Source organism: Triturus cristatus, chromosome 9, assembly GCF_964204655.1.
Source record: "Triturus cristatus chromosome 9, aTriCri1.1, whole genome shotgun sequence".
NCBI lineage: Eukaryota > Metazoa > Chordata > Amphibia > Caudata > Salamandridae > Triturus > Triturus cristatus.
The window spans coordinates 1,070,721,738-1,070,743,542 of NC_140592.1; positions in this window are offsets into that span (position 1 = coordinate 1,070,721,738).

Consider the following 21,805-nt stretch of genomic DNA (forward strand, 5'->3'; position numbering starts at 1 on the left):
GGGTTTTTAGGTTTGTCTTCCAGTCAATCTTGTGATTGTGCCCTCTTGGGATTTGCAGACTGCTCTGCGAGGTCTTCAATTGTCCCCTTTTGAGCCTTTTTTGGAGGCGTATTTGCTGTGGGTATCTGCTAAATTGGCCTTCCTGTTGGCCATCACCTCTGCTTGGGGTTGGGTGAATTGGGAAACTTTCTTTTTTCATTTCCTTTTTTGCAGTTCTCGTCTGACACGATGGTGTTGTGGCTTGACCCGGCTTTTCTCCCTAAGGTCTCCTCCAAATTCCATTTGCGGCAGGAGGGGGTTCATCCTGATTTTCCTGGGGATGGGTATGCTCTTGTTCCTTCTACTTTGGATGTTCGCCAAGCCCTTCAGGTTTACCTCCAGTGTACCCAGGGTTTTCATCTTTGTCCTGCACTGTTTGTGTCCTGTGGTGGTTTGCCTAAGGGGAAGAAGTTGTCTACTTCCACCATCAATCGTGGGTGCATTTGGCAGGTTTCCAGTCTTATAAGACCATGGGACTGGCTCCTCCAGCTCAGGTTCAGGGGTGTTCGATGCGGTCGGTGTTCGCTTCCTGGGCTGAGGCGGCTTGTGTTTCTATCCTGGATATTTCTAGGGCAGCTACCTGGCAGTCTCATCATACTTTTGCCCGGAATTATCACCTTGATGTCTTGCATGCCTCTGTGGACAATTGTGTTGTTGCCATTATGAACACTGCTGTCTCTTAATCTTGTATTTTGATTAAACGTTGTATACTGCATGGATCCCTGGTGTCATGCGTGTTCTTGGTGTATTTGCTTGTGAGGTCCTCTGAGGGGATAATGTGTCATTACTTACCAGTAATCGTCATTACCCCAATTAAGGTCCTCCTCATCCCAGTCCTGTTTCCTTCAGCTGCGGTTGTGTCTGGTCTTGTTGATAACAGGCATGGCGGTGGGGGGAGGGGTTTATGTAAAAAACATTAAAAAAATACTAGCATTGAGATAGCCTGTCAGGAGGCAGGAATGCCTCACTTGTATAAGGACTGTATAAGGACTGGTACAAGGAGAACCTTCATTGGGGTAATGAAGATTCCTGGTAAGTAACGAGTCTCGACACATTAATCCACATGAGTGCAAGGTACATGTGTAATGGTTAACTATTCAGTAGATTATCATTTGGGGTCAGTGAAGAAACCGAAGCCCTTGACAGCTACTGGCATGGATTGATTGTCTTTAAAATACTGCTAGGTCCTCTTTTGCTAAAGTTTGCAATGGCGCTCGTGCAATTCAACTTTGCACTGCATGGGTAAGCCTTTAAATGCTGAGCAAACTGAAGCTATCTTTTGCATCGCATTATGCTGCTTGGGTGCTTGGGCACAAACATTTGCAAATGAGGGTCATTAATGTTGGGCTTTGACCTTGCCTATGAGTTTTCAAGCAATCTGCCATACAAGAAGGGTACTGAAAGCTTTGTCTGACTTGATATTATCCCTGTCTACAAAAACGGAGATCAGAAGTCATTGTCATCTTTCATAAGTCACAATGTGTTCAACTAAATTCTAAAAATGTCTACCCTAGAACCCATTGACTCTTATTTTCGGGAACTTAGATAATGTAGTGTCTACACACATGGTTAGTACTCTCCTGCTATGTCCTTATTTTTTTACTTATTCACCTTTTCGTGATTAACATCGTGCACTGGCAGCATATATGTTTGTTGGTTGTTCTACCTGTTTCTTTTTGCCTTACCATTTGTAAAGCTCTCTAAAACCGTATAGGGTCAAGTTCGCTCTATGTAAAACTTTATAAATAAATAAATAACATAAACAACCTGCAAAATAATTGCTGGAGCCATCATCCCATGTATGCACACCTTACTGGTGACTAATGTTGTATCTCCATTATTTAGATAGGATTGTGATATTCCCAATGAACACTTTTAAACTCTTTTGCAGTTATCACTTTGATATTTTAGGCTTTAAGGAAAGATAATCCCATTCTATGAGGTGCAAACTATGAGAAAGTCATCCTTTTTGCTCTGATCAACCCCTTTTTAGACTTTTAATGCCAGTTACTGACTCTGATTTGCCCTGGGTGCTGGTAACTAGGCCAAATGCCAGTGCTCTGCTTAAAGGGCATATGGTAATTAGGTGTAATTGTTTCACACATCCTACCTGTAAGTCCCTAGTATAATGCAGGGCATGTAAGTTTAGAGAACCCAGTGGATTTAATTCACTTAAATGTGTGCTGCTGTGGTGTCTGCTGTAATTTTAAAGGCAGCTCTGCTTTTTAGGCTGCTTTTTAAAAAAAAAACTATGTCCAAATTCGATTTTGGAATTAAACGTACTTCCAAAGTCTTAAACTTCCTTATCTTTACATATACGTCATCTCTAAGGTCTGCCCTAGGTGCACCAAGGGTAGGGTGCATTGTTATCATAAGCAGGGGCATTATAAAATATGTTATATATGCCCTTGTGTAGAAAAAACTGCCTATTTAGTTTTCCCCAATATAGTGTTCTAGTTCCATTGGCTAACATGGGAAGGCTTTAATAAATTTTAATAAAACCTAACTTTTTACTGAGTGAGTTAGATGCATTATTCCTATTGCAAGAAAGTGGTTTCAGAACTGCTTTCCTAAAGTTACCCCAAATCATCCCTGTAGCAGCCTCTTCTATTTGGCCAGTCTTTGACAGGATGAGCCACCTTCCCTTGATTAGGTGTGAAGTGGCATGGGCTGAGACAAAGAGAGACCATCTGGAACGAGAAAATCTGCTACCTGTAGATGCCAGAACAGGAAGGGGTCTGGTTAGCCAATTTGGTCTTCTAATGGAGAAAGACAGTAAGGACATGAACCAGGTCCACACCCACTCCCTGCAACTTCAGCCAGATCGCAGCCCCTGTAATTGAATTAGGAGAGGGGTAGGAAGTAGGCCTGGGCGGTAAATTCTGCTCCGCTCGTGGAATTTGTGAAATTTTGGCAATTCCGCGTTCTGCGGAGAACGTGGAATTGCCGAAAATTCTGCGATATGTGGCGTTGCAAAAATTTTTCATTCTTCACGCTTTCAAAATGCATGTTCACGCACGTGGGAGCGACTTACCAGGATTCCTGCATTCGCTGATGAGATTTCCTATCCGTTTGCGTCTGGCCGTGCGATCCTGTGAGAGTGTGCGATCACGAACACGTCATTCGGACGCACCATCAGACATTCACGTTCGCGAACAGGAAACACGCATCGCGAGCGGGTGGGACAAGTGAAACAAGATGGCCCAACCGCATGGGCAAGTTCACGAGATATTTCCCCCTGAGCATGCAAACAGCGTCCCCGAACAGGAAAAATGCATTGTGAATGGGCAGAACAAGCAATTCTGTGTGCTCGCGGAATTCTGCGTAGCTCATGGAGATTTTTTACCGTTTCGCTGAACTTTGCGTAACGTGACTACGCAAATTCCGTCCACCCCTAGGGGAGTGTGAGGAAAAGTTAGCCACACCTGTGGGATGGGTTAGCCAGACCTAAACTTCCAAGAGAGATTTTCTCCATTTTGACTTTTGTTGAGAAGTGCTTTCTGGGACAGAAATATGCCAATCTTCTAAGGAAGTTGTCATCAGAGAGGGTGGCATCCTGCCCCCCATTGGTAGGGGTGCCTCCTTCTTGCCAGTCCGGAAACTGGAATAATTATGGGAGAGCTGACCAACTCATATCCCTGCCTGGAAACATTAGGAGAAGAAGGACTGCCCTGCTGAAACCCTTGTCAGCACCATAGGAGGAATGCACTTGGAAGGAATGCATCCACTGCACACTCTGGGCTTCACAAAAGTGGAATTTGCCTTGCTTCAAAATTTTAAGTAGTGGATTACCTGGAAAGCAAAAAGTAGAAAAGAGCTTCAAGAAGTCACCTGCATCAACTCCACCAGGACAAACCCAGATGACCAACTTAACCTGAACTTTAAAGGATTTGGCCAGGTGCATTGAGGTAATTGTAGTTCCAATCCTCCAAGAGGCAACTCAGAGCTTCTGGCCCCTTGACTGGTGTTTTGGACCCTCAAATAACCAAAGAAGATCTTATGGAAGAACATACAGAAGCTTGAGAGCAATTGAATTTTTTTACAAAAAGCTCCATAACGTGACCGACCCAAACGACGAGAGTCAAGCCGCTGACGTTGATCTGCGACTTGGCTTGAAGTCCAGGTTTGTCTTTCTGAAAGCTCTGGAGGTCATCGCCATCTATGATGAAGACAAAGTCCTCCAGGAGTCACAGAGGCATGGAGATGAAGCAGGATGATGTTATTGAACGGTAATCTGGATTGCAGAGGAGGCTCGCCTGACATAGAGGGAAAAGGAACCAAAAAAGTGACTAAGTGCAAAGGCAAAATTTTGACAGGCCCCAATCACCCATAGTATCCGATCTGCGCTCCATTGTGGTCTGCCTGAAACTTTGACTTGGTCCCTGTCAAGTACAACTAGATAGCCCAAGTTGGTGGGTTTCACGTTTAGGCACTAGAAAGCAAAGTTTTTCATGTTATCATGCAAAAATCCATATCTCCAGTTCTCTACATTGGATGTTTGTTGCTTTGGTGTCATTTTAAAGATACAAATAATCTCTATTGTTATAAATTGGTGTTGGATTTTTACTGAATGTTGTGTCATACTTATTTAGTGTTTTGAGTGATAAATAAAATGCTTTACACTCCTGTCTCCGAAGTTAAGCCTGACTGCTCGTGAGCCAAGCTATCAAGGGTTGAGCAAGGATTAACCTATTGGGACTTGACTGGACCTTATTTGTTATTGTGGTGTTATTACTGGCTGTAGGTACCTACTTGCACCTACTAATAAACCACCTTATAACACAATCTCTGACGTCAAGTGTGCCTACAACACAGTTAGTAAGTTAATCTTGTTTGTTAAAACATACACATCAGGGATTCCACTCAAGCTATTGCAGGTCATGCTGTCAGTAGGCATGTCTGGAGGCATGGCTAACTGCCTTACTTAATCATGAGGTGCAGGAGTGCCATACTCTGAAGATGCCAATGCTGGGTTAATTTCATGGGCAGAAAGGCTGATGGTGTGCACAGAGTGTCAGTCCAACCTGGTGTAAAGATTTATACATTAGGTGAATGCACTTAGTGACAATGTCCCACTACAAAATTACAATTCCTAGGAAGGCACATACTCTTGCAATGTTTGGAGATGGGAGAATAATCTTGGATGATGGTTTTAACTTGCCTCCTGTGTCGCATTGTCCTTGCTCGGCAATCATGCTACCATGTTGCTCCAGCCAACAACCTTGTTTCATTTAATTGTGATTTGTAGTGGAGGAACAGTCTTCATCTTTCAGAGTTTGATAAAAGACAATATTGTTTCAGAAAAGTATCCAGAGAAAGAATTCAAGGGCAAAACAATTGTGAACTGTTTTTGAGTTTAGACTTAATTATTCAAAGACCTTAGGGACAATATGTTCCCATGAACCTTGAATTGTTCCATGAAGGAACAGAGGAATTCCCACCTCAAGTATTTCTAGATATGATACTTAGATGTTAAGGCCCAGATTTCCCAAGGACTTACATTGTCTTAGCTTGATGCAACTCATTATAAGTAATGCAAGTCCTTTTCTGGGATTTACTAAGCCACACAAAGCCACTTTGTGTGGTTTAGTGAATGCAAAGTAACACCGTGCACTGCCTGGCGTTACTTTATTGCCAATGAGTCATTCCATGGGTGGAGCATGGGTGTTTCCATGCATCCACCTATCAATAAATCAATCATGGATTTGTAAAGTACATTACTCACCAGTTAAGGTCTCAAGGCACCGGGGGGGGTGTTCAGTTCCGTTGAGGTCATCTGAAGAGCCAGGTCTTGAGGCCTTTCCTTAACTGCTGCCACTTAGGGCTTTGCCAGAGGTGGAGGGGAAGGTTGCTCCAGGTCTTGGCTGTGAGGTAGGAGAAGGACTTCCCACCTCCTCTGTTCCCTTAGAAGCATGTGATGGTGGCCAGGGAGAGGTTGGCTGAACTGAGGTTTCTCTTAGGGGCATGGAGGGAGAGACGGTTGTTGAGGTATTGTGGTCCAATGTACTAGTGCGTGAGCAGCTTGACTGTGATCCTACTTTTAATGGGGAGACAGTGCAGATCCTGGAGGTGTTGGGTGATGTGGTTGTGCCTGGGGATGTTGAGGATTAGTCTGTCTGTGGTTTTCTGAACGGTCAGGAGTTTGCGGAAAAGTTTTTTGTTAATTCAGGCTTAGAGGGCATTGCCATAGTCTATTCTGCTGGTGATGAGGGCATGTGTGACTTTTTGCTGGATTTGTGGGGTATCCATTTGAATGTTTTTCAGAGTATGCGGAGGGTGCTGAAGCAGGCTGAGGAGACAGTGTTGATCTGGCGGTTCATAGTGAAGGATGAGTCCAGTATGATGCTGAAGTTACGAGCATAGTCTGTCGGGGTGGGTGGGTTTTCGAGGGCGGGGGGCCACCAGGTGTCATTTTAAGCTGAGGGGATGGAGCTGAGGATGCGATCTTCTGTTTTCTCTGAGTTGAGTTTCAGACAGCTGTAGGTAGCGAGGGTTTTCATCCCTTCTTGAAAGTTGTGCTGGGTGATGTTGAGTTCCTTGGTGAGGGAGAGGATGAGCTGGGTGTCATCAGCATAGGAGATGTTGTTGAGCCTGTGGTTTCTGACAATGGTAGCGAGGGGGGCCATGTAGCTGTTGAAGAGGGTGGGGCTGAGGGAGAATCTTCGGGGTACTCCACATCTGGTCTCTGTCAGTTCTGAGAGGTAGGGCGGGAGTCTCGCTCTCTGTGTTCTGACTGAGAGGAATGAGCGTATCCAGTCCAGGGGCTTTTCTTGGATGCCAGCGTCACAGAGTCTGGTGGGTAGTATGTGATGGAGATGGTGTTGAAGGCTGCTGATAGGTCCAGGAGGATGAGTGCTACAGTTTGAACCTTTTCGAGGAGGGTGCGGATGTCTTGATCTTGAGGTGAAATAAAGAGCTGAGTCTGTTGCAGAGGTCTTGGGAGGGAGGGACATCTGTTGTTTCGCTGTTGGGTTTGCCGAATTCCTGGATGATGGAGAAGAGTTCCTTGGAGTTGTGGGCATTGGAGAGGATTCTGTCTTGGAGGAAGTTCTTCTTTGTTGCTTTGATGAGTTGGTGATGTGCTGTGGTGGCTGTTCTATAGACGGTGTGTGATTTTGGGGTTTTACTGTTTCTCCACATCTTTTCGAGTTGTCGGCAGGAGCGCTTTGATTCTTGGAGTGCCATGGTGAACCAGCTTGCTTTCTTGTTGTGTCGACCTGTAGCCTTCTGGAGGGGGGGGAGTGTATTGGCACAGTTGGTGATCCATCGGTGGAGGTTGCTTGCTTCGGTGTTGGCATCTGGCATGGTGGGGATGGAGTGATGGTCATGGTGGATGGAAGGTGTTCTTCAGTGGCCTTGGTCCAGCTTCTGTGTGGGAGGCAGCACACATGCTTGTGTGCGGTGGGTTTTATAAAGGAGAAATGGATGCAGTGTTGGTCAGTCCAGAGCGCTGTTTCCTCCTGTGAAGACGGGATCAGGTGTGTGTCCTGCTGCATGAGTGGGGGTGGAGACAAGTTGCTTCAGTCCTATGTTGGTGAGATTCTCTAGGAGGATGGTGGTATTGGGGTTGTGGTTGTCCAGGTAGAAGTTTAGGTCTCTGAGTCGTATGTAGTCTGTGGCGGCAAGGGCGTGGGGTGCGATGAGGTCGGCGATGGTGTTGGTGAACAGAGCACGGGGATAGGTGGTCTGTAGGCAAGAGATCTGCGGAGCATTGATTTGGGGTTTGTCTGGATCTGGAAGTGGAGATGTTCCATGGATCATCGGGTTGGTGGCTGTCATGTGGAGGGAGCTTTTGTTGATGATGGTGATGCCTCCTCCAGGGTGGGTGGGACAGTCTTTCCTCAGAATCTTGTATCTGTCAGGGATGGCGGTTGCGATCATGGGTGTGTAGCTAGCATTAGTCCAGGTCTTTGTGAGGAAAGTGAGGTCAAGCGTGTGAGTGTTGAGGAGGTCCCAGATTTCTATGGTGTGTCAGTGCTAGGAGCGCATGGTGAGGAGGATGCAGTTCAATGTTTTGTGTGTGCTGGCGTCCGGTGGGCTGGGGACTACAGCTGGGTTCCGGAGGTGGGTGAAGGTGCAGCGGTAGTTTTGCAGGAGATCAGGCCTTGGGTGTTGCTTGGCATTGAGAGCTGGCATTTATTGCTGCATCCAGGGTGGAGATCGCAGAGGGTGCTGGGGTCGTACTGGCCGCGGGGTGAGGGACCAGGTTTCCTGGCGTTGGTCAAGGTCGGGTACAGACTGGTGCAGACGGACTTGCCTTTGCCACACCTTCAGCATGTCAGCGACCACCATTAAGTAGGGGTCAGGGGAGGGTGGTAGGCAAGGAGGCAGAAGTGGGAGTGGCATGCTGGGGGGAGGGGCTACAGAGGTAGTAGCAGCAGGGAGTGCAGGTAAAGGATCAAAAGAGAAGGGCAAAACAGAGCAAGCAAAAAGGGAAATACGGGTAAGATATGGAAGCAAATAAAGAGCAAGAGCAAAACAGAAAGGGCAAAAGAGAAGGTTAAAACAGAAAGAGAAACAAGAGAAAGAGCAAAACAGAGCGAGCTGCGTGGGGGAGAGCAGTGACACTGACTAGGAGGTCACCTATGGCTTTTGATACAATCCCAGAATTACTAAGATCAGTAAACCTGGGATTGCACCAAAATAATGCGCCTTCCAGACCCGTGCGTAACAAGGAAAAACATCTTCATTTCTCCTTGTTTCTTCCTTTCTCTGTGATGTATTGTGGAAAAGAAAAATGCCTTTAAGCACTGTTTTTGTGCAGGTGTCTTCCTGCACAAAAATAATCCTGCTCATAATGCAGGCAGCCTTGTGCAAGGCGCAAGGGTGTCTGCACTGATGCTAGGAAGCCTCAAGTTTATCAGCACAAGGAGGAATCAGAAATGCACTGTATCAGATTAGATATGGTGCTTTTTTGCTCTCTCAGTTTTGGCAACTTTGCTTGTTTCCCTGCATTGTGTGAGCGAAATGTTATTAAATATGCCCCTAGTATAACATCCATTTTATGACATCTTCATTCCATATTCCATATTCCTCACTCCTCATCCCTACTTCTCATCCCTACTTCTCATCATCATCCCTATGTCTCATCTATCATCCGTACTTCTTATCCCTACTTGTCATCCATCTTCCTTACTTCTCATCCATCATCAATACTTCTGATAGGTCATTCATCATTTCTATTTCGTATCCATCATCCCTACTTCTCTTCCATCATCCCTACTTCTCATTCCTCAACCCTGCTGCCCATCCCTACTTTTCAACCATCATCCCTACTTCTCATCAATTTTCCCTTCTTCTCATTCCTATTTGTCATCCATCATCCCTACTTCTCATCCCTACTTCTCATTCATCATCCCTGCACAACTTCCAAGAAGGGATGAAAGCCGTTGCCACCTGAATGAAGAATAGCTGCCTGAAAATTAACACAGAGAATTCAGAAGTCCCATCCTTGGCTCCGCCCCCTCAGCATGGGACGACACCTGGTGGCCACCTTCCTTTGGAACCCCCCCACCCTGAAAGACCATGCACAAAACCTCGGCATCATACTGGACTCGTCACTCAATATGAACTGTCAGTTCAACGCTCTATCCTCGGCCTGCTTCAACACCCTCTGCCTACTCTGAAAAAACGTTCAGATGGATTCCCTCCAAATCCAGAGAAACGGTCATGCACGCCCTCATCACTAGCAGACTGGGCTACGGCAATGTCCTCTATGCTGGAATCAACAAAAAAATCCTTTGCAAGCTCCAGACCATCCAGAATGCCGCAGCCAGACTGATCCTAGACATCCTCCTCACAACCACATCACTCAACAACTCCGCGATCTCCACTGGCTCCCCATCGGAAGAAGAATAACCCTCCACAACATCGGACTAGCATACCTAAACAACCGCTTCTCCTTCCACACACCCAAGAGAAACCTTCAATCAGCCGTCCTCTTTCTGACCACCATCCCACGCATCTACAAGACCAGAATGGGTGAAAAGTTCTTCTTCTACCTCACAGCCAAGACCTGGAACAACCTCTCCCTCCACCTCCGGCAGAGCCATACACTACTCTGGTTCAGGAAGGACATCAAGCCTGGCTCTACAGATGACCCCAGCACCCAATGTAGCCACACTCCCCCAGTGCCTTGCGACCCTCACGGGTGAGTAGCTGTGCTTTACAAACCCCTGATTGATTGATTGATTGATTGAGTGATAAATCAACACTTGGAGACTGGTATACGGGTCATCAGACACCTTGTCTGGTTTCAGTTTCATATTGTAACAAGGAACATGTTTAAAATCAACTTTTGGAGACTAGTTAATACAGTTCACCAGACACTTTTCTAGTTTCGGTTTGTTGATGTTTTAGTCTGAGGCTGCTTTTAGCTCTGAGAACTGTGTTTTTTCTTTACTTGCAGTTTGCAGATTTCAAGGGCCCTACTTCAGTTGTGTAGGAAACTAGGAAGAGCAAGGCCTGGACAGAGTTGTTGAAGATGAAATTGAAACCAAACATATTTTATGGATGAACTGTAGAGCCCTCTCTCCAAGTGTTGATTTATGGCCCAGGTGTGTAAACTGAAAACCACTTACTTAAATAAAACTAATAATGTTGTACATCCCTGGATTAATTGAAAGCAAATTTATTTATTTATTTATTTGTGAGTTTATATAGCGCTAGAATCGACTCCAGCTGGAGTATCTCTGCGCTTTCTGGAGCCGGTAGAAACAGAGGAATAATAGGAGCTAGATCTCGTTTCTGAACAACACAGTCTTCAGGAATTTCCTGAAAGTGAGATGCTCTTTGCACTGTCTCAGATGAAGAGGAAGTCTATTCCATAGGGTAGGGCCTGCGATAGATAGCGCTTTACTACCGTGTCTAGATTTCTTTGCACGGGGAGTCACCAAAAGAAGACAGTTACTGGACCTAAGTGAGCGACTAGGAACATAAGGAACAAATTTGTTCTGAAGATAAATAGGCCCTTGGCCATTTAAACATTTATGGATCAAGCAGCATATCTTGAACTTAGATCTCTGGCGAACGGAAAGCCAGTGCAGTTTCTCCAGAAGGGGTTTGGACGCAGTTCTTGGAGGAACATTAAGGACAAGACGAGCCGCGGTGTTTTGAATGACCTGAAGTTTGGCCAACACATTTTCGTTGGCAGAAAGCAACAGGCCATTGCAATAGTCTATACGACTCAGAACCAATGTCTGGACCAGAGTTCTTCTAAAAGAGTCCGGTAGTAAGGGAAAGACTCTGCGTAGCAGGCCAATCGTATGGAAACAAATTCCAGCAGTATGGTTAACATGCTGTCCAAATGACAGGTCTTGATCCATCCGAATCCCTAAACTCTTCACAACCTGTTTGGGTTCTGGAGCTACTCCCAAATCGGGGGGCCACCAATCAGGGGTCCACAATAGTTTGGCTTCTCCAAACAACATTAGTTCCGTCTTACTGACATTGCATTGCAGGAAGTTAGAAGACATCCAATTAGCCACCGCCTTCATGCCCCCAGAAAAGGAGTTTTTAATTTCTGCGGACATTGTCTTAAAAGGGAAGAGGAGCTGTGTGTCATCTGCATAGGATACTGGGATGAATCCATAGCTGCGCATCACTCTTGCCAGGGGTGCCACATAGATGTTAAATAAGGTAGGGCTCAAACAAGAGCCCTGTGGCACCCCTTTAGATATCTCCACCTCCGCTGATCGATATGTGTCCATGATCACTCTCTGGGAGCGCCCCGATAGGAAGCTCTTTAGCCAATCAATGGCTTTATCCTCAATACCAGCGTTCGACAACCGGTCAATAAGAATGGTATGGGACACGGTGTCGAACGCTGCTGAAAGATCTAAAAGAACTAGGATTACAGAGAAACCCTTGTCCTGATACATATGTAAGTCGTCCATAACAGACAGCAAGCTGGACTCTGTACTGTGTTTCGGCCTGAACCCTGACTGTGAATAGTCCAGGCCGCCAACAAGTTCGATATGATTGGACAGATGACCATTAACATATTTTTCGATCAGTTTCCCTGAGAATGGTAAAAGGGATATGGGCCTGAGATTTGTTAAATCGGACCATGGGATAGCAGTATTCTTCCTAATCGGCCTGATAAGAGCACGTTTCCATTCTCTTGGGACAATGCCTGAACCCAGAGAAAGATTCACCAACCTTTGGATCATGGGACACAGCTCGTCAGTCAGGATAGGCATAATCCTGGCTGGGATGATATCGTCAGGGCTACCACTTTTAATCCGTGATAATAGTGCAGATGTCTCTTGTAAGGAAATGGGTGGAAAAAAGCGTAACATAAGTTTATTCAGGTTGGGGTCAGCATCTATTTCCGAAGGTGCCATATCTGTAGTCAGTTTGTTATTAGTGCAAACTATTTTGTCATAGATAGTATCTATCTTGTTCGTAAAAAAACAAGAGATGTCATCACACAGCTGTTGGGATGCAAGATCCGAAGATTCACATGCTGCCGGTTTAACAAAGGATTGTAGGACTTGGTACAAAATCCTTGAAGAGTTTCCTGAAGCTGTAATTTGCGATGCAATGTGAGTTTTGCGGGCGACACGAATGGCTTTGTGGTATATAGATAGTGAATTCCAATATTCATTTTTGTCCTCTATCAAATGAGAGGCTCTCCATCTCTTCTCAAGTTTCCTGGCATACAATTTTAACGTCCTAAGTTGATCAGTGAACCAAATTTCTTGTTTCTTTGTATGTCTGGGTTTGAATTGTTTAAAAGGGGCAATCTTGTCAATAGTTTCCACCATAGCTTTTTCACAGTTTTTTACGGCCGTATCAATATTTTCATCAGAAACAAAAGGTGGGCAATGAAAATTATTTTTAAAAATAGTGTCGGTAATTCTGTGCCACTGTCTACGTGTCCTCGGTAGCTGTTTAGTTCGGGAGGAGATACGTTTCGGGTAGGGAGTAAGGAATTCCACAACATAGTGGTCTGTCCAGTTGACCTGCCTTGCTGGTGGACAAGAGAGTAGCATAAAATTGGAAAATACCAAATCAAGGGTATGGCCCGCCTGATGTGTGGGCCCAGAGTTGCGTTTCACAAGGCCCAAAGAGGACAGGTCAAGAAGTAGGGATTGGGCCTCGCAGCAGTCCGACTTATCACAGTGTACATTAAAGTCTCCGACTAAAATAAACTCGCTGTCACTATTGACATATGGGGCAAGTAACTCAATCAATAAGCTGGAGAAATTATTGTACGATCCAGGGGGACGATATACTAGTGCACCCTTTTGGATATCATTAGATGGCAGTATTATTTTAAAAATTATTAATTCAATTTCAGGGGAGCTTATTTCATCTAAAACAGATATACCAATTTCCTGTTTGTGTACAATTGCGATCCCCCCACCAGTTTTAGTGGGGCGATCCAGCCTAACTATTTTATAGTCACTAGGGACTCCCAAGGTTATGGCAGGAGTGGAGTGTGGTTTCAACCACGTTTCCGTGAGGTAACATAAATCTGGTTGTTTGGAAGAGATTAGGTCCCAAACTTCAGCACTATGTTTCGAGAGCGACCTAATGTTACACAGGATGCTTTTCATCCCAGAAAGAGTATGGTTACTTCCTGAAACCCCACTAATATCTGGGTCGACAAAAATAGAACAATCCATATCAGATGGATCTTGTGAGAACAAGGTGTTCTTAGTGCGCCGTTGTTTGCTTAACAGCAGTCCATCTACCTCAGGGTGTTCATTTACCCTACCACCATTTACTAATGGTACATTATATCCCTTCAATACCTGAGAGCTATAGGTAAGCCTCACCGATGGATGCCTTTGTGTGTAGGTCTTGACAGTCCCCATGGCCCCTGGCCCCGTCCTGTCGCGGACGGGTGCAGACGGGCAGGTCTTTGGCTTGTCTTCGGCGCCGGCAATGGCGCCCCTCTGCGCGCAACCGCTGCGCGCTTTGGCCGACGAGGGGCTAAATAGGCTGAGTGCAAATCTGTTAGAGCGCTAACCGCTCACCTGTTCCGGGGTTAGTGGGCGTGTCTTGCTCTTGTCCACCCGCCCTCCGCTCAACGGTATTGGCTACCGAGTCGGACCAGGGCGGGTGGGCTGGATCACTGAGCAGAGACAGAAACCTGGAGACAGAGACAGAAACCTGGCCACTATGGCAGTTGTATTTTCTCTCCTTTGTCCTCATCAAGCATGTGCATTTAAAAAGTTATTTTTTCAGTGGCTAGACCAATAGAATGGATGATATCAACCAATCAATGTGAAGGGGTGTGTCACAACATTGATAGCATGTTGGTGTGATTAAGTAATGAGGAAGTAGTGATGATAAATGAGAAGCAGGCATGCCAAGTAGGGATGAGGGATGGGAAGTAGGGATGAGGAGGAGGGGTGATGGCTGAGAAGTAGGGATGATAAGTAAGACTGATGGGTGAGAAGGATGATGGATGAGAAGTAAGGATGATGAATGAGAAGTAGGGATGAGAAGCAGGGATGAAGGATGAAAAGTAGGGTTGATGGAAGACAGACAGGGAAAATGGATGAGAAGCAGGGATGGTAGAAGAGTTGTAGGTATGGTACATGAGAAGTAGAGATGATAGAAAAAAGTAGGGATGAGAAGTAGGAATGTTGGATGAAAAGTAAAGATGATAAATAGGAAATGGCGATAATAGATGAGAAGTGGGAATACGAAACAGGGATAGGGATGAGAATTAGGAATGATGGAGGAGAAGTAAAGATGATGGATGAGAAGTAGGGATGATGGATGAGAAGTGTGGATGATGGATCAGAAGTAGGGATGGTGGAAGATAGGGATGATGGAAAAAAGTAGGGAAGGGAAGCATCAATACGGGATGAGAAGTAGGTAAGATGGACGCAACATAGATATAATGGATGAGAAGTGGAGATGATACACAGGGATGTGGCATGAGAATTAGGAACGATGGAGGAAAAGTAGAGATGAGGGGTGAGAAGTAGGAATGAGAAGTAGGGATGATGGATGAGATGTGGGAATGATGGATCAGAAGTAGGGATGAGAAGCTGGGATGAGGGATGAAAAGTAGGAATGATGGTTGGGAAGTACCGGTTGATGAATGAGAAATAGAGATGAATTAGGGGTGGGGAATGAGGAACGATCATGTCCTAAAATGGATGCTGTACACAAGCAGCCCAGTGCGGTCAAAGACAGATGAAGGAGGTTACCAGTGACAAGGCTTGATAAACAATGGTGCACATGTTTTGTAGTATCTATGGTCTTGCAAATTCTTGTGCTACCTTTTGCTTGCTCTGTTGTTGCTTATGATACTTTACACATTGTTGTCTGTTATTTCATATGACAGCAACCAAAACATTAAATTGAAACCTAACCATCTAAATTTAAACATCTATTATTTTCTAATCACTTTTCTTATGAGTGAATGAAGTTATGTCCTCTGGGATCTCATCCTTTGCCGGACAGAAAGTGATAGACACTAATACAATAGATCGTCTGAAAATCCCAATTCTCAATTCTAGCCAAAAATGATAGAGTGAAGTCAGCAAATTAGAAAGCAAGAGAACCCGCCCTGGGAATCTCGACTGTCTTGAAGACATTAAACTTGCCCGAAAAAAACCAAGCTATAAATACCATCACTATTGAAATAAAATTAGAGGGAGATACAGCATATTACCTAAGAGTCACTCATCTCATAATCTCATATAGCAGTCACTTCAGAGATTTCCAACTTCCCTAGAGATGGAGCAATGTATAACCAAAGCTTCCGGGATCTTTTATTATTTACTCGAAAAGTAAGGGAAAGTTATCAGATGGTCAATCTGCGGATGGCCATAATGAGCATCAATGATGCAGAAGGGATCATCCTAAATTACACAACTACTTCCTATACATATCTGTTTTACTAGTCATAGTGGAACCACAAAGGAAGGATACCTTGTGACTCCAGGGACAGCTACATACATGTTTTGCTGCCAGTCGTCAACCTATGATAAACCAGCTAACCACTCAGCAGCAAGAAACATGTTACAAAGACCACAAAGATGTTTTTCACCAAGAAACCAAAGTCATTTAAAGCATAGCAATCAATATCAGGTTCAAAGGCTAGAATTAAAATGGATAAGTGGATTCCAATATCCAGATCCCAGATATATTAACCTTCCCCGTTTTGTTCCCCTTTATAAGAGTCAAGCACCAACCGTGAGCTGCAAAAGCACAGCCAAAGGTAAAGGTACAAGCTTCAGTTCTGGATTCGAGTGAACCGCAATAAAGGGACTGCGGTAGGACTATGGTAGGTCTCACCAAGAGAGAACTTTGTCCCTGGGGGGGGGGGGGGGGCACATAAAAAGCTCGGAAAAGAGCGGAGAAAGGGGGTCTGGCGGAGAAAACGCTGTACAGCATCGCCTCATTGAAAGACTGAAAGACTGAAAAATAAGGGCTGAAGGGTTGAAGGGCTGAAGGGCTGAAGGGCTGAACAGTAAAGACAGGCAGCAGCACCCGTTCACCAGGGACAATACTGAACGGTGAGGCCAGGGGCCTGGGGGCTTGGTGCACTGGTAAAAGTTGCCTGTTAAGCCAGTTAACCCTGACCGGAGCCGGTTGAGCAGAGGTGAGAGCTAAGCTGAGGCAGAAAGCCCTAACGTCCTTAACTATTGGGGAGGTTGGAGTGTGGTCAGTAACATTTATCTGTGTACTCCCCAGGAAGTCGCATAGCCCAAGAGTAACCCTAAAGCTTTAGGACATTCAAAATACAACTGAATTACAAATAAAAAACAACAACAAACTAGCAGATCGATAAAACCACAGAGTATTACAGAGAACTACAGAGAGGAGACAACTGTGTGGAGAGAAATGAGATCAGGCAGAATAAGACAGACTCCAACTCAGAAGGCCAAAAGTGAAAAGCAAAGCATAAAAAAAAAAAGCTTACAAAACAAACAACTAAATCAGGAGGCCCGGACTTTAAGCAAAAAAGGCCATTAATATCTCCAATACTAACAATGTTTAGAAATATAGAGGAAGAGAACGGAAGGAAGTCAACTTTGAATGCTAGATTCTCATTCCTTAAAGACGCTGGAACACTCATTTATTCCACATCAGCGGAGGTGCCAGGCCTCCTGACACCGTTAACTCCTCAGAAGGCTGTCTCATTTATCACCCCCAAAAATACACAAAACGATACCATACAAGACATAATTGACTCAAACAGCCCAAAGAGTCCACAAACACTGAATCAGGACACGGACAAGCCAGGTATAAATTCGGCAGACCTAGAGGAGGCGACTAAAGAAGTCAGCACAGACAAGAAAAACAATGAGAAAACGTTCCTAAGCAAGGAACAGTTCTTAGACGAAAAGAGTTCGTACGTGAAAAAACAACAGACTCACCGACAACAAACCTTAAAATACTGCAAGGAAATCGGACGTCCTCCACACCTAAATTTGTAATACACAACAAGACAACATCAAGGCTAAAAATAGTAGCACAGGTCCAGCCGGAGTACTAAGATTACCCCGAAGGTCTGATTGACTCATGGCAGAGCGCTCCTAGGCCTTCATCTAAAAAAGATTCTTTACAAATGTCCGTCATCGAACCAAGAACCCCGACAGGAGAAACGCACAATGACAATATACAAAACAATATTGACATACAAGGCTCAAAAATCACTCCAACAAACAATAACTCCATTCGGTTTATTCATGATACTAGTTATTCATTTAATCAAAATCAAATTCCCAAACAAGAATCAAAATCACTGCTTCAACAAGGGGAGACACTGAGTGACCAAAGTAGCTTTTTAGAGCTCTTCAAATCCTTACTACAAACACTACAGACAACAACAAAGGCATTCAATATGCAAACAGAAAAAATGGATATTCAAATAGACATAATGAATAACACATTATCACAAATTGCAGGAATAAACACAAAACTGGACAACATGACTAATCTTATTTCAAGAGTTCAATCCAAATACTCAGTCCAGTGTGCTTGCAGCCCAATTATTGCCAAACTGAGCCTCTTACCAACGTTATTAGACAGATAATATCATTTAATAAATCAAGCATGGAAGTGAGAGATAATAATGCTGGAGCTCATGAAAAGTATATAGTTAATACCTTTCAACTTTGTAAGTCTCTACCAAAAGAGGAATACAAACAAACTAAAATAGCATCTAAACCAGAAGACATGCTAGTCCAACTTAACCCGGTTCACCCAAAAGTCATAAATCAAGATCCGAAATTGGAAAGCGTTGGAGTAATAAACCTGGACAAAAATAAAATTACCAAATCTGTCACGAAAACAAAAAAAACGTGATAGGAAAGCAAGAAACAAAATGGTATTACAAACAAAACAGCAGAACATCAAGGTATATCCAATATTCTGCTCTACTAGAGTGAATAAGGCAGTTACGGACCAGGCAAGTCTCACAGCAAGTACAATGACTCGATCAGCAATCATAAGGTAGAAAAGGCAGACAACGATAAGATAGCTGAAGTTAATCAGATCCTAGGAAGAGGAGCAGATACAAACCCAGTATCGGGTCTAGACCGAGTGGGAACTTAGGAGACAATAAACACAAAAGGAGATAAAACATATGGTTCTGAGAAAGAACACACAGTAGCCAGGCATAAAACAGGAAACAAGCAACTGACTCAGACAAATGTGGTAAGCAGGTCACAGCCACAGAAGAAAAGTAGGAAAGGCTCTGACGCCAATGATGAAGATTGGAAGAACAATGAACAGTTAGAGAAAACAGAAAGGATACCACCAGACCCCAATGTCCTTGCTCGAAAAGGCGCTGACAAGAAGGTCTCAAATAGACAAAGAGGCCCGAAAAACAATCACGGATCCACAGAAACCCATGAGGTTGGACAGCGAAAGCTTAAAATGAAAAAAAGAAATAAAAGAGAACCTAAAGCCTGAGGCTCGCAATTATAGAAATAGCATCTCGGTAGGACCGACACTGGAAACTCCAACAGCCCAAGATCTCGGTGAAGGAGGAGTAAGCCTAAATATGAACACACAACCGAAACCTTTATCGGTACATAGACGTGAGAACGATCAAGCATACTCAGGGCGGGAAACAGCAATTAACAACCAAAAAGAGACCAATCAGGAGAACACGGTATTGTTAGAAATCCCAGCTCAAAACACCAGAAAGGGAAGCACGATCCAATACGTAAACCTAAGAGTCCAAATAAAAGATAAAAAGAAGCAAATTACAGCTGACAATAATAATGAAGACCCAATGTTACAGACAGAGCAAGGGCATCAACTTCCGAAACAGCAAAAACTTTTAATACCGGAATACGAATCAAAAGGGTTACAAAATACTCTGAACAGAGGGAACATACTGAAATTAACAGCAAATATTCCAGCCTTAAAATAGTTGAACTCATCGAACTTATTGGCAGTAGAATTTATAGCAAAAGGAAATCATAAAAACATCGAACAAACGTTGACTACATGGCAGTCAGAAGAAGATGCCCAGCTCATCATTAACTCTAATCTGCAATTCAAAGCTTGGGGAATTAAACTGTCAAGACCAACTATACCACGCTATCCTGGCCCTTTGACTGTAAACTATAACTATAACAAGAATCACAGACCAAGTCAAAGAGCAAACAACCAGCATATACATACAGTTCTAAAAGGAGCAAAAGGTAGCAGCCTAACAACCTCGCTGAGGAGAGAATTACATTATGACCAGACAGTAGTAAATGACCCAGACCAAGATAGATGGAGCTGGCTGCTAGGAGCGTTAAGTTCAGACAAGGGCTACTGACCATCGGAAAAGATAGCCGTTAAGCAAGACTTAGTAAGTAAATAAGTAAATATGTTTATTGTACAGTTAATTAAAACCATTACAAAAATTGACCATCTCTTATTAACATGAAAAGTAAAAAAATAAAAATAAACAGCTGATAGCCATAGTTAAAAACCCACGTTTAAAATTGCAGAGAATATCCACTCCCCCTGCCTTGGTAGCCCATAATCTTATTTCTTTCATTTCTGTTGGGAATATTAGCAGCAGTTCGTGAGGTAGAGTTACCCCCCTAATCAGAGTCTTAACTGCAGAATGATATCAGGCCGAAGAGTGCAGATTTAAAGTGCATATTTAAAGTGCATAGTGCCACCTCAAGGAGGAACGATGGCCATTTAATTGACCTTTTAATGATTTTCTTAGGGCATCTGCTTGTGCCAAAAAGCTTGAAGTAATGTGCTTAAAACACTGTTGCAGTACACTTATTTTTAAAACGAAGGTCAGCTACAGATAAAAACTTTACTAGGCAACAGCTTAGTTGAATGTCTTCACCAGAGAAGCTTGCAAGCACCGCTTGTCTGCACGACCGTAATTGATTTTTGTTAAAGATAGGTCTAAGTAGTAACCGGCGTTCTCGCATCAGCTCACGGCAAATCGTTATGATGTGGATTATGTCCTCCTCTCCTTCACCACAAAAACGGCACATTGCTGGCTTTGAAGGGCGCAGCCAAGGAGTCAGATGGTATGCCGTCGGTAATAGAACTAACCGAAATTTCAAGAACTTTTCTTTAATGGTTCTAGAGAAGTTAGAAAGGAGGTAGGCTTGAGGAGTCGTTTTCCTATAGGTTTGTATCGTAAGCCAGCCATGTGAGCGTTTTATCAAGGTCGCTTTGTCTTGTAGAATAGACTCTTTTTTGACTATGTTGTTTACAATTTTCTTGAAGCTAGCCATGGTCCCGGGCATTGCCCAGAGTTGCCGTAGCCCCAGCTGGTCCAGTGCAGTGTCCAAGTAATATCTGGCTGGGCAAGTACCTATTGTTTCCACTACTCTCCACAAGTAAAAATTCAGCGTTCCTGGTTGCCCTTTTTTTTATCTTGAACCAAGTTTTAACAAAAGCTCCTTTTCTGGCTAGCTCCTGCCCTTGTATCCCAAATTCCAACCTCATTTGCACCGGAGAGATAAATCCAGGCAGCCCATAAATTATTCTCAGTGCTCTTGTGATGGTGCCATTTAATATTTCCGCATCCCTCCCTCTCATGGCTTCACTTCCATAGGTGATTGATGGTATCAGTTTGGCCTGAATCACCTTGGTCAGTGGGAGATAGCTTGGTCCAGCGGTTATATTCTCAAGTTTCTTAAAGCTACTGCTGTTGTTAACCCCCTCTTTTTTATTGCCTCGAACTGTGCTTTGTAATTGCCTTTGCTGTCGATCATAACCCCCAGATATTTGTAGTCTTGAACGACTTCAAGCTTGTATTTTGCCAGGTGCCAGTTGTATTTTGTTTTTATTTTCCGGTAATTTACACACATGACTTTTGTCTTGTCTTGGTTGATACTTAGTTTGTTGTTTTCTGAGTATTGAGATGTGATGTCCAGCAGGCGTTGTAATCCAATGGGTGTCCGACTGATGAGAACTAAATCATCTGCGTATAGGAGGTTAGACAGCTGGCGACCTCCCAGCTTTGGGGCATGCGCATTGCTTCCATTAAGTTGGATTGAGAGCTCGGCCATAAATAAGTTGAATAGTGTCGGGGCTAATACACACCCTTGTTTTAATCCTGAGGTTGTATTAATCTTTTTTGATAGATAGTCTCCTGCCCCCAACTTTCCTTGTACCCAGGTGTTACTGTGCAGAAGGATTAGTTGTGTTAATAGCAGTGGTGGAATACCTAGCTTTTTTAGTTTTTGCCACAGAATGTTTCTGTTTATATGGTCAAATGCGGAACTATAGTCGATAAAACAGATATATAAAGGTTGTTTGATTAGAAGTGCAGCGTCTATCATTAGTGAGAGGGCGGAGATGTTAGTAGCAG